The sequence below is a fragment of the Paroedura picta genome, chromosome 1, assembly GCF_049243985.1.
Source record: "Paroedura picta isolate Pp20150507F chromosome 1, Ppicta_v3.0, whole genome shotgun sequence".
NCBI classification, from domain to species: domain Eukaryota; kingdom Metazoa; phylum Chordata; class Lepidosauria; order Squamata; family Gekkonidae; genus Paroedura; species Paroedura picta.
Window position 1 is genome coordinate 125,320,296 of NC_135369.1, and position 18,475 is coordinate 125,338,770.

Sequence of the window (18,475 nt, forward strand, 5' to 3'; positions counted from 1 at the left end):
AGTTTGAACATCTTTTTTATTGGAGTAGTAGATGCTTATTTAATATCTCCTCAATCTCAAAGTAGTTTGTTGAACAGAAAGAAGGATGGGAGTTGGTAGACCACCTCCCATCCTTCTTTCTGTTCAACAAACCACTTTGAAACTGAGGAGATATTAAATAAGCATCTACTGTTCCAACATTCAAGCCCAACCAGTACTTTGCAGTGCAGTGGCAACGGTGTAATTCTTTGGCCGCCATCCAATATGATTAAGAATATGATCTTGTGCACATTCCTGAGTTTTATCTGGATTCTGTTGCAAAATATTATCTAGAATTTTGATGGTGTAACATTAGTTATTGCTTAAACCATGTAGTAAAGGTAATAGCTGTCTTTTAAAATATAATGGGAAACATGCATTCAGCCAGCAGGATGTAGTGGTTAGAAGAGTGGACCTGGCGAACCGGGTTTTATTCTCTGTTCCCCCACATGCAACCAGGTGGGTGACCTTGGGCTCCTCACGGTGCTAATAAAGCTGTTCTGACAGAGCAGTAATATCAGGGATCTCTCAGCCTCACCTACCTCACAGGGGGTCTGTTGTGGGGAGAGGAACGAGAAGGCAAATGTAAGCTGCTTCGGGTAGAGAAAAGCGGCATCTAAGGACCACTTTTCTTCTTCTTCTAATAGTTAATATCTGGCTTGGATGTGGGAGACCCAGATTCAAATTCCCATTAAAGCTCTCTGTTAGTTTAGCCTACAGCAATATGTGGAGTTATTGTAGATGAAAAGGAAGAGAAGAGAATGTTGTGAGTCGCTTTCATTAGGCAGAACGATATAAACACACATCAATGCAAAGAGAAACTGAATTCTGTACAAGTTGATGTTACATTCACGTTACATACAGATTATTTATAGCAGTTCATTGTTTTTTTCATTAACCAAAATCTCATACCAAATGCAGTGCGACAGGATAGGAGAAAGAATGAAGGCTGCAAAGCTTGGGCTATGGAAAATAACATCTCAAGTTAAATCTATATGCACTGCCTAGAAAATCATAGGTGACAGATAACAGGACTGAAACCCTAAATATGCTCCTGATACATATTTAGGGACAGCAATGCTGACATCTTTGGAGAGCTGCTTACACAATCCCAACAAAGATACTTGCCAATCTACATGGCAAATTTAAAATTGTATTCTGATCTTACAATGAGTATAACAGTTTTTCATGTTCATTGCCCAACCAACTCAGGATATGCATGCAGATCTTACTAGTGCATATGTGTATCAGGTTACATGTGTACAGGATGGAGTTTTAAATAAATAGTTGATAATGACAAATATTCTGGAATGCTATATTTTAAACATTATTTTGAATCATATACTATTTTTATTCCTTGCATTTTAAAAGATCTATATAGCTGATATAAATAATTGTTAAATAGTATTTTATTGCACGTTTGCATGCTTTTGAACAACAATAACCACAATGTTTGTTTAAACGCTATTTCTATTTTTCAAGTCTCAGGTAGTTTTATAGAAACTAAAGCAATTCTAAATAAAACTGGAGTTTTTTGTGTGTGTTTTTACTAAAGACAGCACCTTGACTTCTCCGGAATAAAGCCTTTGTGCTATAAAGGGGCCAGGCATTACAAATGGCTTGTGTTCACTATCAAATCGCATTTAAATTTTCAACCTGTTGCAGTCAAGAGAAAGATCTGCAGGCAAGTCATCATGCCACTGTAACTTAAAATTATTATTCTGCTGTTTTCTCCAGTCAGATAATTTTTTTTAAAGAGACAGAGAAATTAAAGACAGGAACTATTCACAAACTTCCTTGTGGATTTTTGAAACAAATACTTTTCACTACATATTAATTGCAATAAAGTCCAAAGAGCAAGCACTGACTATGGCTAGGATTTTATAAGGATCTCAGAGCTGTTTCTCCCAGAGTCCAGAAAGTAGTATATATTACATCCAAGAACCTAGAAACTAACCAACAGGCTTTTGCTGTTCAGAGTTTTCATGGCACAGGATAAGGTTCGCCTTAGCATTATGCCAACCTCACATTTGCTCTTAAAAGACTCAGATCTTCATATACAGAATATGTTTATGATTAATGAATGCCCCCCCTTTTGCATTACCACAAAAGATGCAGGCATTAAATAACAGGTATGATATAGCACAGGAAAGGTAATACCTATTTTCGTTTACGTAAACCACGCAATAATGAGTATACCAAAGGATCATACAAGAAAAGTGCAACGTGCAAAGAAAACACTAAAAATAGCCAGTCAAGTCCAGTACTACCTCCTGGACTTGAATCTTGCTCTTCTGTTGCAGATCACCAATTACCTGCCTGACACTAATCAATCAAATTGTTACTGACCAGTATGTTTGGACTCTGAGAGCCAATATCACCAGCATTTAAGAGTCTGTGCTATTTGCCATAGAATAAATAATCAGAACAGCATAACTATGCTAAACATATCATAATTACAAGTGTACATTCATATTACCTGGACTGCAACCTGTATTTTTTAAATCCATTTTACCAAGAGTAAACACAAATGAATCTCTTTTCACAAAATGCACATATATTTGACACTCAACCTCCAAAACACATTCGTTTCCTCTAACTAGCATTGTTTAAGTGTATTTATACATACATTGTAAAACAGCAAAAGCTATTCCTAGATTACCAGAACAAGTACTTTTTACAAGTGTTTGAAGCTAGCTGAAATCTCAGTGTTTTTTTACTCTCAGTGCAGAAAGTTTACAAATTCAAAATTATTATTTATTATTATAACTACAAAGCACACAAGATGTAACAAATACAGAACTAATACCAGCAAGAAAAAGGCTTAGATGCAGGACTGTCCCTAAACTCTTTTACATCAAACAAGGTGTTAATAAGAGGGTTGCCAACATGAGTATTCAGAAACTTTTAATCACAACCACAGTATCATCAGGAGGCCACTTATAGCACACCTACATCTGGTGAACAAGACAAGCTACTATTCAGGTGTGACTAAAAATGTCTGACTTCAAGGTATACTTCTTCCTTAAGTGAATTTTGGGAGGATTATAGAAATGACTAATGAAACATATACCTTATACTTTACAAGTTGTTAACAGAGACTTCATAGGTGAAGTGCATAATGGGTTTTTCCTTATATCATTATTCTTCTGGAAATTAGATGAAAGATCATAGCAAAGAAAAGGCAAATTACAGTCAACCAAGTATTAGCATCAGTGAGTTGGATACTACCAGCTTTTTCTCTCAGCTTCACCCAAGATTCCCTTCCCACTGCAGCCCTCATTCAGCACTGCTTTTATCTATGTGGGTCCTACCATCAGGGATCAAAATGGACCTCTCTCCCATCTCCCCCTAGTAGAAATATGGCAAAATAAAATATTTTCATAATGATATCTGCCAATTGAATTATGACATACTCATAAATCAATTTTTATAAAGTTACTGTACATCTTTTACCAGAAACTCTGAAAAGCAGGTCACCACCAGCTATCATCTGTATTTTTCATCTCCACATTTTAATCCTTTCTAGCTTTCAGTGATATACAGGTATTTACTATCAGTTACTATATAGATAATCAACCATGTGATAACAAAAACATACACTCTATGAAGATGAGCCCATGCTTAACCAAGTATTTAAAATATACTGGCTGCTTCCTGAGTAGCATTCATATACAAGTATGTGTCTCCTCAAGGCCATACATCATTGACACAACAACATAACATACAAAAGAGGCAAGGAGGACACAAGAATGCTTCAAATGGACCACACGGAACCCTGTCGCGTTGGAACCCCCGCGCTATCGGATAAATTGGCCTTAACTCTGGGTTTGGTCAGTGGGACAGTTGCAATTTTTGACAAGCAAATTTCTTTTGAAACTCAGGGGAGTCTAAAAAGAAGCTTCTACAAGGATGGATACTATTTAAAGAGGAAAACACACCATGCATTGATCCCTTTATACTGCAGCTGGAAAGCCCAACATATAATTATATGAATTATGTTACAAAATAATATTCTTAAAATAATAAAACAAAAATCTGGCCATCAATAATTAACACACATACTTGGAAGTATATTCCACTAATCTATTTTGATTTATTTCTATGTAAACATGATTATGCTTGTGGTATAAGAAATGTGGCAACAATTTCTTAGTTACCACTAAAATACCTATCTGGTTTCATGTTCAGGCACATGCCCTCCAGACGAAAAAGACAATCCAAGCATTGAATAATTGGAGAAGCAAACATTTGTCTACCATTCAAACCGGGAAGAAAAAAGCACTAATTGTAAAGATAACGGAGACTACTGCCAGCACCAAGGGAGGTTAGAATATAAAACAATGATCACTGTTTGACTTTACAGTGAGAGATCAATGATAGCTATTTACCACATAGTTTACTTAAGCAAGGAAAAGGCCAGATATCATTGACATAATATTTAAACTCTTCAGTGCCAAGAAAATAAATAATGTTGATTTACAGCACTTACATGTACAGTTATCAGATATTTATATCTCTATCAGATGGAATCACTTAGGGAGCAGTCCACCAATGACTGCTGCTGTATAAACTCCTGTTCATTTAGAAGAGGCTTATGGAGAAGCCATATCAAAATCAGATGGATTGCACTTCGTAATCCGTAGCACCAGGGACTGAAATGAATACTTCTGCTCTACAAACCAATTAGAATTCTCCATAGAGTGGTGGGATTTTTTCCCCCATACAAATTTTTGTTTCAGTACTAAGTACCTAAGTTTAGACTTTTTTGAAAGTAAATATTGTAATTGTCCTTGCTTTTGGAAATAATGAGCAAGCCTAAGTAGAGCTGCTGTATTTGTTTTCATCTATGCTGTTATGAAATTATAAATTTTATACTTTGATTGTTGCGATACAGTGTCAAATGATGGAACACAAGAATAGTTGAGTTTTGCTGCAATAAATTACTGCTTTGTCATATCATTGACTAATAAGGGATGTGCTCAGCATGATACTATAATGTAGTCAGATAATAACCTTTGGAAGTCAGTGCACATTCGTAAACTCTACTGCGTTGAGTTCTAATTCAAGCTGAGGGGAGATGCACAGTGCAATCCTGAGTAGAGTTGTACACTTTTATGTCCAATGACATAAATGGGTTAGGATCATGTAATACTATTTAGCATTACATTGTTGTAATTTTAATAGTGGCTATATGACCAGAAAGATTAAATAACAGATCATACAGATATCACTATAAAGTCCTGCATATCATGAATATGAACTAATTCAATGAGCTATTTAGAAACTATTGCATAATTCATTTTTGGCGGCTGTCATGAAATGTACAACTAGTTTTAAACAATGGATGTATCTCAAGAGGAGAAGTGGTACTTTGCTATGAATCTATTATCCCCATGCTATTAAGAACATTAATAGATTTCTGACATATGTGTTTATATTTGTCTTTAGCTTCTTTAAACTTTTCCCCAAGTTTGATAGTGTTTTGAGTAAGTCAATATTTTAAGAAGTATGTACAAAAAGCAGGAAACATGCCAATTAAACATAAAAAGCACTTGAAAACAGAAATGTTTCACTGTAAACTACTTATTGTTAAATATGAACATTCTGATGGCATATAAAGTTTAAAACTTTCACAAATCAGACAAAGTAGAATTGTCTTGGAGGCGGTAGCTTGGAATTGGATTGATCTGTCTGTAAGAGTTAAGGTCATGCATAATCTGTTCCTTTCTGCTTTTGTTTGGAAGGAAGTCCATCAGTATTTAATGGTGCTTATTTCCAAATAGGTTTCATGGGACTGCAGTCTCCATTTCTTAAAGTCAATTGCTGCATGGTGCTGGCTAGATGCTCTTATCTAGGTTATGTTACATTGACATTATGTCCATGCTTTTACACACAAACTAGTTCAATTGTTGCTCGCAGTCAGAGAAACATTTGGCAGGGATATCAAATGAATTAACTATAGCAGAGCAAAATATAGCTATTTTTATAATGTATACTGAGATCAAATATTGTTCACTTTGCTTTTCCAGGCTGCAATACAATGAAACTGGCACATTAACTATTTAAAAAATCTCCCCAAATTTAGCTGCAGTATTGTGCAGAGTCACACTATATCAAGTTAATTGAGCACAGGTCTGCAGTCCTCAATCTGTTGCTAGGCCCAGCTATATTAACGAGACTAATTTTGAAATAATATAATATAATATAATATAATATAATATAATATAATATAATATAATATAATATAATATAATATAATATAATATAATATAATATAATATAATATAATATAATATAATATAATATAATATAATATAATATAATATAATATAATATAATATAATATAGCCTTTATTATACCACCCAGAACAAGTGTAGTGAGTGGGAGACTGGTGATGATGAGATTGACTACTTAAATTCACACCATAACTGAAGTGTTTATTTTCGTTCCACTTTGAAATACTGATTTCCTTAAGAAATCAATTAACAAATTTTCATTTTCGCTATCAGTGATCTTTCAAAAAGAAAGGACTTTTAATCAATTGAGAGATGTTCTGTGATTTAAGATGCAAATAGAAATGAGAGTTAAATATATTGTTCTCATAAAATGTGTTCTCTGGTTCAGGAGGATTTCAGCTAAAGAAATGCAGAAAGCTTGCAGGGATAGTATCTAAGTAGCACATTACATGCCCTTGATTTTTAATCTTTGGTCAAATCATGTCTTACCTTTCCCAGTTCTTCTTCCGTGCTTTCAAATGAATTACCTATGGAAGAAAACAAACTCCAAATGGAATATAATACAATTTTCCTTCAGCCACCCTCTTTTACAGACATATTTCCTTTCACTTCAGAGCAGTTAGGTGTTTGAACCTCATGAACAGCTACCTTTCTTCTTGACATTATTTTACTGCTCAGTAATAAAATGTTACATCAAGTGTCACATTACCACTTTCATTTTACCTTGCATAATCTTGGAGGAAAGAATTACTAAAAAATCATCAATCAAAAAGAAATAAGGGACTAGAGAAGTTTCAAGCTCATTTATAAATTCACAATTAAGGTTAATAGTTAAACCTCTTGTCTCTTTTGCGTGCACTACCATCCCCCATGAATGGAGACTTTCTTAAAGGAATTAAATGTTTTTGTTCTCTTTTCACCCAAGGCCAGACAAAACTGTCACCATCCCCGCATTTATTTACAGGTTGAGCAACAGTAGTTCCTCAAACATTACCCCTTTTTTTACTCCTACGTTAATCCTTAAGAGAATTCACTTCTCTAAAAGTGAAAAATCTGACAACAGTGTAACTTATTTACATCAAGTATTCTTGTAAAAACAAAGTTTCAGATTGACTTTCCTGAAGAGTGAAAAGGGGGGGAGACCTCTTAAAAATCCCAATTTTGATAATCCCCCCTTTCCCTAATGCCAACTTCCAGTCCTGCAGTTCTCCCACCTGCTCCAAAATTCAGTAGGATTCCAAGAAAGCAAGAAAATCTTCCCAGTGGTTTCTTTTATGATGGTTTCTTTTGCTTTCAGTCTTGGAGGTTTGAACCTGAAAAACAAACATCTCTATTCAATTCAGAGTAAGCTTGGGGGGGGGGGTGAGTTAATTCTCCATCAGACAGCAAGTCTCAGTGTCTGGTTACACAAACATACCTTCAGTCAGGTTGGAAAGAGATTCCTTAGAAGAAGGGAGGGGGATGGCTCAGCACAGACAGGGATGAGGAAAGAGCAGGCTTAGTAGGTATCTGAGAGAAGCGGGTATTGAAGAACCGAAAATGTAACAAGAGTAGATGCAGAAATCGATGGTCCAAAAACTCGTGATAGAGGGGAGGGGGGGGGTAAAAAGTCATGATCTTACACAACTGGAAGTAAGTTTCACTGAGGTACGCGGGATTTGTTTTCAAGGGAAAGGACCAGAGGAGAAGTTGGGAGAAGCTATGGAGAAAACGAGAAACCTAGCCCGTTCCTATGCAGAGTTGCTTGGGCGCAGGCATGCACAGGGGCTGCCGGTTAAAGCAGTGCCCGTACACTTGCACCCTAAAACATGCATTTTCCTCTTCTGCTTGCTCCTTCCGGAATAAGGAGAGTTATAGCCGCCTCCCCGCCGCCCCTCTCCCCTCCGAACCAATGCATCCGTAGAGCAACGGTGGGCTCCACTTACCTGCTTCCTTTTTCCTACTAGGCTGCGCGTCGGGGCTCCCACGAGCAAGAAGCCCCCTGCCTCATCTCGCGGGGCAACTGCGGCATTGCACGAAGGGAAACTGCTGTCCAATCCCTTGGCTGAGCGGCGCAGCCAAACGCGCAACGAGGCAGAAAAGAGCGAGGGCTGCGCGTGCCCTCAGCGCGGAGGAGGGAGGGGGCGGCTGAGGTGAAAAGGGAGGGAAAGTGCGGCTCCCTGGGAAGAGCCACACTTTCCAAAACGCCTCGGAACAAACGGGGAGCGGAGCGGGGCTACAACCGGCACCTCGTCAGCCTCTGAGACACAATGTCGCATAAAAGACCAAGTCAGAGAAAGGGGCAGTTCCTTTGCGTGCCTTTTCCTTTCTGAGGCGGCGAGGGAGTCGCTGTGGGTAGACCCCTCTGGGAGACTCAGCCTCGAGGGAAACGGAGGGGGACAGGCACGGCCAGGGGGATTCAGTGGTTGTCCTTCCTTTTTGCACGCGCGTGGAGACAGCGACGGGCACGGGTGGGGAACAGCTTAGATGTTCTGGATAAAGGCGTTCAGTGGCGCAGCAGGGAAGGAGGGGACGCTCTCTGACGAGCACGCACACAAAAGCCACGCGCCGAGTTTCGGCTCCGACAAAACTTCATTGACAGGATTTTAATGTTTGGGAACTCTCCCCTTCGGTCCTCCCCAAGGCCCCCCTCTGATTGGGCAGTTTCTCGTCTGTCACGTGCCACCCCCTCTTTTCCTATCCCCCCCCCTTTTATTTTTTTAGAGCTGCCAACTTCACTCACTTTCACTTTGGTCCCTCAGGCTGGATCCTGAGGGAATATAAAGGGTAAAGGGTTAGCGCTGAAGGGAGGTGGGAAGGGAGATTTTCTCGTCTGGGAAAAGTGACGCTGCACTTTTCTTGGAAAAGGCTGGGTGTGGAAGAGAGCTTCGTTCACATAAATAAGCCTCAGTACAGTTGTATATTTTAAATAACGAAGTTTACTTCGGCTTCCAAATGTGTAGTCTCTATACAGGGCTGCAGACTTTGTCTCCCCTCCCCACCACCACCACACGCATCTCATCACCCGTCTATTAAGTGGGTCAGGCGCCTAGACAACGCTCTGTCTAGGTCCAAGAGGGCAATAAATAGGGGGGAGTTATAGAAGCCCTAACACACCACTGTATATAATGGGTAGGAAACACTTTGGACATCATGAGTCAGAAAGGATCAAGCCCACTGTAACATCTCTCCCCTCCATTTTAGCATAGGTTTGTAGCCTAGGGAGTGAAACTGGCAAGAGGCATGCTTTATTTGGAGGCAAGGATTGGCCCTAGAGTCTGATTTCAATGCCAGAATAAGTCTGTGCAGAGTGTGTTCATCATCTCAGCCCATCTTCCACGTTTCTTTGTTTCAAAGCTGGGAATCTTAAATTAAACCCTGTGGTTTTCAGGTGGACTGGCAGGCTCCTTGTACAACATGCTTGAATACTGGACCTTCATGTGAGGCCAAACAAAATGTTTACTGTCAGGGAGCTGCAATTTTATATAATTATTTTTGGGATTCATGTGCCATGTGGAAAAATGCTTGCATGAAGGAGGATAATAAAGCTGCTGCCCCCCCCCTCCGCTGTCCACCAATCCTGCTGTGGTATCCTGTTTTCCATGTGTTGTACTTAAAATACTCTTAGTACATGCTTGAAGCTTCCCTTTTTCTAAGTAGGAGTGGGAAAGCACCCACTGCAAAGTGGAGGCACGGAAATTTGCAGTACAGCCTTGAACATGTTTATGTTTAAATGGAAATAAATCCTATTGCATAACGAGGCTTGATCTTAGGTAAGTGTGCATAGGATTGCAGCTGGTGGCATATAATGGTAGTGTTAAGTTGCAAAGATAATCTGCACTTTTTAAGAGAGGGTAGAGTAGAAAGGAGGGAAGTTTAATTCCTCTAATTCCCCAAGTGATGATGAGCATGTATAGGAAGTCTTCCATCTTTCTCTTGTTGTCAAATCACAGCTGACTTATGGCAAAACTGTTGGATTTTCAAGGCAAGAGATGTTCAGAGATTGTTCACCATTGTCTTTCTCTGCATAGCATCCCTGGGATCTCTTGGTGGTCTCCCATCCAAATATCAGCCAGGGTTGACCCTGATTAACTTCCGGGATACCATGAAATTCAGCTATACTGGGCTATCCAGGTCAAGATTTTTCTCTCTTATAAGCTGCTTTATTGGCTGCTATATGTGGAGGGGAGAGTGATTAACAAAAATCACTCTGCAAATGAATCATTTTACTAGCATGTTGCTATAGAAGTCTTTGGGACTTTTTATAATTTCCTGGTATAGGTCTTTGATCTACTACTGTGGAATGCTTGTTAAATAAGCTCTATGACCCATATTTAGAGGAATTAATCTGGTGTAATACAAGTTTTGGGTACTATATGTGCATATATAGTCTATGTACATATTTCCACCATGTGTATTTTATGGGGACTTGAAAGATCTGTACTTGAAAGGTCTGGGTTTGTTTTGTTTGCCAAATTTCTAGGATCCAGCAGCTGAGGCCAGTCACAAAGTGGTTTATCCCAATCATGGTTACCTACTGGGTATCTGCCAATACAGGTATAAGTTCACACCTGAATTTCCATGTATGTTCTGCTACACAAAGGTTGGGTGACTGCCAGCTAATGAATGCTATTATTTTATGGGAAATGCATATTGAAACTGAATGATGCTTAACTTTTCTTATAAATAATTTGAGAACAATGTATGCCAGCATTCTTATTTGTGACTTTATTGTGGAAGTATATCTGCAATGTGGGCAAAGAAAGAAATCCTGTTAAACAGAATAGGGATTAAATTATTTGGACTGTGTAACTCAACAGCTAACTCTAGCACCTTTAAGACCAACAAAGATTTATTCAAGGCGTGAGCTTTTAGTTTGAGGAAGAGTGCTTGCACTCAAAAGCTCATGCCTTGAATAAATCTTTGTTGGTCTTAAAGGTTCCACTGGACTCTGATTTTGTTTTATTGTGCTGCTTCAGACTGCTACCCACTTGAATCCACATAGAAAGGAAATGAGGAAAAAGAAGTGACTTCCCATAAGCCTACCCTGGCTGATTTTGGAACCCATGACAAATGAGCACTAGGAATGTTCCAAGTACAATGTATTAATGTTAAGGATGCATCCCTAAACTGTATGAATAAGCCTTAGCATTCTGGCATTCTCTCAGCAAAGGCCAGGCACGGCATCTCTCACGTTCCTTGCCTTTAATTCAATTGCATGCAGTTACACACATTCCCCAGGGATCTCGTAATAAAAACAGCCGTTATAGCCTGCGTCATTTCTTGCTGAGCATGGGATATGAATGTTGCAAAAGAACACTGAGAGGCTGCACTAAAGGCAGTTCTCCCCCCCCCCACCCCATGGGGCAAAGCCAGTGAATGAGGCATCTCTGAGGTTTTGTACGTAAAAGGGCAATAAACATCCTGGCATTCAAAGGGGGATAGGAAAGTCACACCTTTCTATGATCACTGCCTGTAAAACGGCTTCTGGTAACATGTAAAGAAAAACTAACAAAAGTGTTGCAATACTTTATTGAAGAATTATTTCTTGACCAGGCTTAGGTTGGGACAATGAAGCATGATAGCCTTCAATTACATCCTGTAGCTATTGAAACTGCAGTAAAAGTCTTGCCTATAAATGTTAATTTATTTTTTATTCTATATTGTTTCAATAGTCTTCTGCGGCAGGGAGTGCCACAATAATTATGTCTTGCAAGAACAAGAATTTCCTTTAAACTGTTAATTTGCTGATAAATATGAGCTCTTTTGTTATGTAAAATATCTTTAATTACCTAGTAGGCCTACTTGGTGGTTTATGCTTTGCCATTGTATATACCTTGATTTTTCTCATGTCTATATATACAGCTCCAGCAAACTTGATCACTTCTGTGTATCAAAAACTTAAGTAGGAAGGATTCAAGCACATGCTTAACTCTTCCCCTGCAGTCCTTAGGACTACAAAAGCCCTTTGGGCCAGATGGAGTGCCTGATGTGGCACATCCTCTGAAATCAGTGAGTCATCATGAATCAATGGATTATGAATCATGACAGAATAAGGGTCTTTCCAGGGAACAAAACAAAAAGAAAAAAAGCCCTGTACTTTTTGGCTAGTGCTATATTTGTTGTGGTGAGTATACCAACTTCTTGTACAGTACTTTCTTTTCGCCCATCCCCATAAGTGAATGAAAAAGTAGATTTGCCTGTGTGGCAGAGTTTGTTTCATTGCAGAATTACTGATCAGCAGTAGCAAAAGCCCTTGGGAAGGTAAACATATGTGTTTTCATGATCATTGTTAACAGCAACAAAAATAAATGAATGTATTTGCATTTCAAAGGTAACTGCAGGCTCCACTTATTGTATTGTTATCCTCCAGTGTTTGCTTTTGAGCAGTGCTGTGACCACAGGTTTCTTTTGCATAAAAGGTTTAAAAGTAAAAAAGGTTTAAAAGTAAAACAGGTTTCATTGCACATATAAATATATAATAGAAAGTTATGTTTATAAATTATTTATAAAGGTAAAGGTATACCTTGTGCAAGCACCAGGTCATGTCTGACCCTTGGGGTGACGCCCTCTAGCGTTTTCATGGCAGACTCAATACGGGGTGGTTTGCCATTCCCTTCCCCAGTCTTTACCGTTTACCCCCCAGCAAGCTGGGTACTCATTTTACCGACCTCGGAAGGATGGAAGGCTAAATCAACCTTGAGCCAGCTGCTGGGATTGAACTCCCAGCCTCATGGGCAGAGCTTTCAGACTGCATTTCTGCTGCCTTACCACTCTGCACCACAAGAGGCTCTTATTTATTTATACTGTATAGATATTTTGCACAAAGCCTTGTACGAGCTTAAGAACCATTTTCATTATGGCCCAGGGTTTTTTTCAGCCAGGTGGAATTTCTTTTAACTTGTTCCTTTGAACAAGTCCTTGATGCTGCATCACAAAATACTCCCTTTCTGTTCAAAAATAATTTGCCAAGTGGCACAGAGATCTTCTGTTTGAAAACAAAAACAATAAAAATCCCAGGATTTCCCTTGGGTATGGAAAGGTAATATTTGGATCCTAGTGCTAGTATTGTTCCACGGTAGGAGTCCTGCCTCTATCTGCTGATCTATAGACAAGCTGAGTCAAAGGACATGGATTTAAGGCCATTTAAGTTCAATTGACTTCACTGGCATTAAATCCTGGTTGTTCATTCTACAGTCTGAATCTATTCATGTTTACTAAGAAAAAAAGAGTTTCCCCTTCCCCATCTTGCATATGGCTGCTGCTTTGATAAGTGAAACAGTATGAGCCAGTGTAAACCAAATTCTAAGAAAGTTCCCTCATGTTTCAGTTTAGCATTAATCTATTGCTTTCCAGCCTACAAAGAAGAACATTCAAGTATATTCTAATATTTTTTCCACAGATGAAATGTAGAAACATCCTATTCTTATCAGTGCTAGGAGTTTTTAGGTTATAATTTACTAAACGGTGCAAAGATAAGGCTTTGTGTTCTCCGTTTTCTTGTCTCCGGCACTGCTGACTGTGCCAAGACAACCTTCAAACACTGTGCTATCAAATAATACAACCCAGAATTCTCTATTGTTTTAACCAGGTGTCCATTCTCTTGAAAGTCACTCCTCATTACATTTTGTGAAAAGGAACCCTTTAATCATTACCATGTGGAAAACTCTGATCAAGGTCTAAAGACTATCACATATATCATAATCAAGCCTTTCTTATCCCTTGCCCAAAGTGTATTATCGCCACAAAACTTAACACAAAATGCTTGGAAAACCATCACTGAGGTCTTTATTGGGGGGGGGGGGTAAGTTAAGGAATTTTTCCAGTATGCAGGTATTTATGCTAGGAGTGATATAACATGTGAAGGAGCCCAGCGTGTAGCCTCATGAATTCAGTCTGGCCCTCATGGACCATTTATGCACTGGGAACTTCACTGCCCCAGAACAAAAATCAGGGGCGGATCAGGTGCACCGGGCCAAATGCTCCCCCATGTGGGTGCAGGAAGACGTGGGGCAACCTGCCATGTCTAAAACTCCAGCCTGCAGTCCGGCATGAAACCTCCAGTGCATAAACGGTCATGAAGTCATGGGATCTGTATTTGGTTGAGATCTGTAAATAATATCTTCATATAGTTTCCACCTACACAGTTCTGCGATCCCTACATCGACAAACCCATCTGAATTATTCTTAAGTCTTTTCATATACTAGTTTTAGTAGGTAGAAAAATCAAGAACAGAAAATAGGACCACTCTTTTGTGACTCCAATTACAACAATGTTATACTGTACTGTGCCATATTCATGCTATCCAGTCTCACTGGTACAATTTACCCCTCAAGTCCTCCTCTCTACTTATGGTGACAAGATACAGGGCATTTTTTGTGGTGGCCCCTTGCCTTTGAATCACCCTCTCCTATGAGGCTCATCTGGTAATTGCTTTACTTTCTTTGACTTTTCAGGCTAAAATACATCTTTAACCCAGGCTTTTAATTACAGGTTTTGTCCTACCCATAATTAAATGGAATGTTCTGCTTCTGTTTTATGGATAACTAGAAAATAGGCCCGCTGTAGTATAAATACAGCGGGCTCTAGCCGTGAGTCCTGGACCGTGTGGGCACGCCGCAGCTTACCTGAGGGCGCAAAGTGCCAGTAGGTCTGTGCGCAGACAGTGTGGGTGGGCACCACAGCGGGTGTGCGCATCTCTGGGGGCAGCAGCATTCAGGGGACGGGCGACGGGAATCGCAGCTCCTTGGCCGGGCGCTGCGATCGCACTGCCGCCGATGTTGGGGCTTCTGTGCAGCTCCTCTTCTGGGCCCGGCGATCTCATGGCGGCGAGTCTGGAGGGTAGCGTGCAGGGAGCAACTGCGACCCACGCTGCGCGTGGCTCGCAGTAGCTCCGTTGGCCGCGGGCAGGTAATCAGAGGGCCCAATCGGCAGGTGCTTCGCATCTGCCAATTGGGCCCTCTGATTGTCAGTCCGGAGGAAGGGGCCAATCGGCACCCTTCCTCATTACGGACTGAGCCCGCCCTAACTCCTCCTACTCCACGCTTATCGAATTATTTAGTCCGCGGCGCCTGCGGAGCCACGGGCGGTTTTAAGATTTTTATGTGGTTTACCTTCAATGATTACACTGAAGCTGACATACTTTGGTCACATTTTGGTCACTGGAAAAGTCAATAAGACTAGGAAAAGTTGAAGGCAGGAGGAAAAGAGGAAGACCCAACATGAGATGGATTGACTGAATAAAAGAAGCCATTTGTGAGATCTGAGAATGGCTACTAACTATAGGACATTTTGAAGGATGTTAATTCATATAGGTTGCCTTAAGTCAGTTTTTAAGTGTATGTCATCTCTGAAGAGATCACAAAGAAATATACTATATTAATAAGTGATTTCCACTACTGGCTATGTATAGCTGGTGCTGTGAATCTGATCATTGGTTATATCTCTGTGTAAACCCCTGTGAAAACAAAAGCCACAGTTTAAAGAGACGGATCATCACAACAGGCACACACTCATCCTAAAGCCATGTTTGTTTTCTTCTTGTAATATGTGATATGACCCTAGATTGCTTAATTCAACTTACCTCTCCAGATTCTAATTCTGAGGGTTGTTGTTGTTGTTGTTGTTGTTAGTTGCAAAGTCATATCTCACACATCGTGACCCCATGGACAATGAACCTCTGGCCTTCCTGTCCTCTACCATTCCCCATTTAAGTTTGCACCGACTGCTTCAGTGACCCCATCCAGCCACCTCATTCTTTGTCGTCCCCTTCTTCTTTTGCCTTCAATCTCTCCCAGCATTAGACTCTTCTCCAGGGAGTCCTTCCATCTCATGAGGTGGCCAAAGTATTTGAGTTTCATCTTCAGGATCTGGCCTTCTAAGGAGCAGTCAGAGCTGATCTCCTCTAGGACTGACTGGTTTGTTCACCTTGCATCCAAGAGACTTACAAGAGTCTTCTCCAGTACCAGTCTTCACAGCCATACACTGCAACTGGGAAGACCATAGCCTTGACTAGATATGCACTTTTGTTGGCAAGATGATGTCTCTGCTTTTAAGACGCTGTCTAGATATGCCATAGCATATGTATTTGCTCCCCAGGAGCAAGCGTCTTTTAATTTCTTTGCTGCAGTCCCCATCTGCAGTGATCTTGGAGCCCAGGAAAATAAAATCTGTAACTACCACCATTTCTTCCCCATCTATTTGCCAGGAATTGAGAGGGCCAGATGACATAATATTTGTTTTCTTGATGTTGAGTTTCAAGCCAACTTTTGCACTCTCCTCCTTCACCCGTATCAAAAGGCTCTTTAGTTTCGCTTCGCTTTCTGCCATTGGAGTGGTATCATCTGCATATCTGAGGTTGTTGATATTTCTCCCTGCAATCTTGATCCCAATTTGTGACTCATCTAACCCCACCTTTCTCATGATGTGCTCTGCATACAAGTTAAATAGGCAAGGCGACAGTATACAGCCTTGCCGAACTCCTTTCTCAATTTTGAACCGATCAGTGGTTCCATGCCCAGTTTTCACTGTTGCTTCTTGGCCTGCATATAGGTTTCTCAAGAGACAGATAAGATGTTCTGGTATTCCCATCTCTTTAAGAACTTGCCACAGTTTGTTGTGCTCCACACAATCAAAGGCTTTAGCATAGTCAATTAAGCAGAAGTAGACGTTCTTCTGGAACTCCCTAGCTTTCTCCGTAATCCAGCATATGCTGGCAATTTGATCTCTAGTTCCTCTGCCTCTTCGAAATCCTGCCTGTACTTCTGGAAGTTCTCGGTCCACATATTGCTGGAGCCTAGCTTGTAGGATTTTGAGCATAACTTTGCTAGCATGAGAAATGAATGCAATGGTGCGGTAGTTTGAACATTCTTTGGCATTGCCCTTTTTTGGGACTGGAATGTAAACTGACATTTTCCCATCCTGTGGCCATTGTTGAGTTTTCCAAATTTACTGGCATATTGAGTGTAGCACTTTTACTGCATCGTCTTTTAAGATTTTGAATAGTTCAACTGGAATGCTGTCACTACCACTAGCTTTATTGTTGCTCAGACCTCCTAAGGCTCGTTTAACTTCACATTCCAGGATGTCTGGCTCCAGGTCAGTGACTACCCCCTCGTGGTTATCAGGGATGTTAAGCTTGCTCTTGTATAGTTCTTCTGTATAATTTTGCCACCAAGGATTGTTACTAAATGTATATTCTCTGGCAAGCTGATAGCAGATTGCAAATTCATAGCCCACAGCTACTGGCATTTTAAAGATGAAAAAAATTTCATTCCAGTATACACTTTTGGGAATTAGAGTTCACAATTGAGAATCTATAGGGACTTGCAGGGTGAAATTCTCTCCCTCACGATTTAATTTATTTCCTTACTTGAAAACCTTTGTAGCCTTTCCACTTGTGTTGCCTCCTGTTCTTCCCAGGCAACAGCCAGCCAACCAACCTTTATCTTATATCAATCATTGGGGGGGGGGTGTTGCCCTACTTTCCCCCTAGCACCGTCTGCCCAGGAAAGCTATGGCCCAGCTGACCAGTAGGGAATCTGCAAGGGCTATTTCATTCATTCTCAATCTTCTTTGATTCCTTCACACACCTGGCAACCTTTTATCTGCTCCTCCATCTTCTGCTATATTATTAATCATTTATAGTCCACCCATCTCCCCTCTCTTCCACTTTATTGTCAGAACAAACCTGAGGCCAGGAGTGTACAGAGTGAAAAACCTTGAGAAGAAACCCCTCCTCCACCTTGCCCTGGTGAGAGGAGAGGAAGAAACAATGTCTGACCTCCCTGCCAAAGGGGGGATGGTAGGAAGAAGTAGAGTGTGATAAGAGACTTCTTTCCTCTTAAGAGACTTCTTTCTAACTGGTAAGAGGCTTCTTTCCTCATCTCAAGTGGGCCTTGTACTACTTCCCTTGTCTTGTGCAGACAGTGGCCAGTTCAGCTTAGAATTTCTCTCACTTTGTAGGGAGCTCAGATGGATTGAGCCAAGCACCACCATCAGCTTAGCCTAGTGTGAGGTTAGGCATTGTCATCTACATCTCCCTGGACCGGCTGGCCACCAGTCTCTCTCACCTGCAAGGTTAGGCAGGGTTGGGTACCACTGTCTGCCTCATTGTATGTGGACCAAGCCAGGTGTCACACCAACTCTCTCATCTTCCTTCTTGTGTGAGCTTTGGCAAACCGGGCTCTGTCTTCCCATTGCTGGATTTCACCTCTCCTCCCTTGTGTGGGGCTTCGT

General features: G+C 40.4%; 1 protein-coding gene across 4 annotated transcripts in view; it reads right to left on the reverse strand.

Annotated features, from left to right (window-relative positions):
- Nucleotides 1-8,620, reverse strand: part of PRDM1 (PR/SET domain 1) — a 112,116-nt gene extending 103,496 nt beyond the window's left edge. For 3 of the 4 annotated variants that reach the window (XM_077303005.1, XM_077302995.1, XM_077302986.1), the window contains exons 1-3: nt 8,184-8,620; nt 7,473-7,571; nt 6,748-6,785 (exon numbers count right to left, since the gene is read on the reverse strand). The gene's annotated coding sequence lies outside the window, so the exon portion shown is untranslated. The remainder of the gene's footprint in view (nt 1-6,747; nt 6,786-7,472; nt 7,572-8,183) is intronic. The other variant, XM_077303012.1, reaches the window with a different exon arrangement.
- Between the last annotated feature and the right edge of the window lie 9,855 nt (nt 8,621-18,475).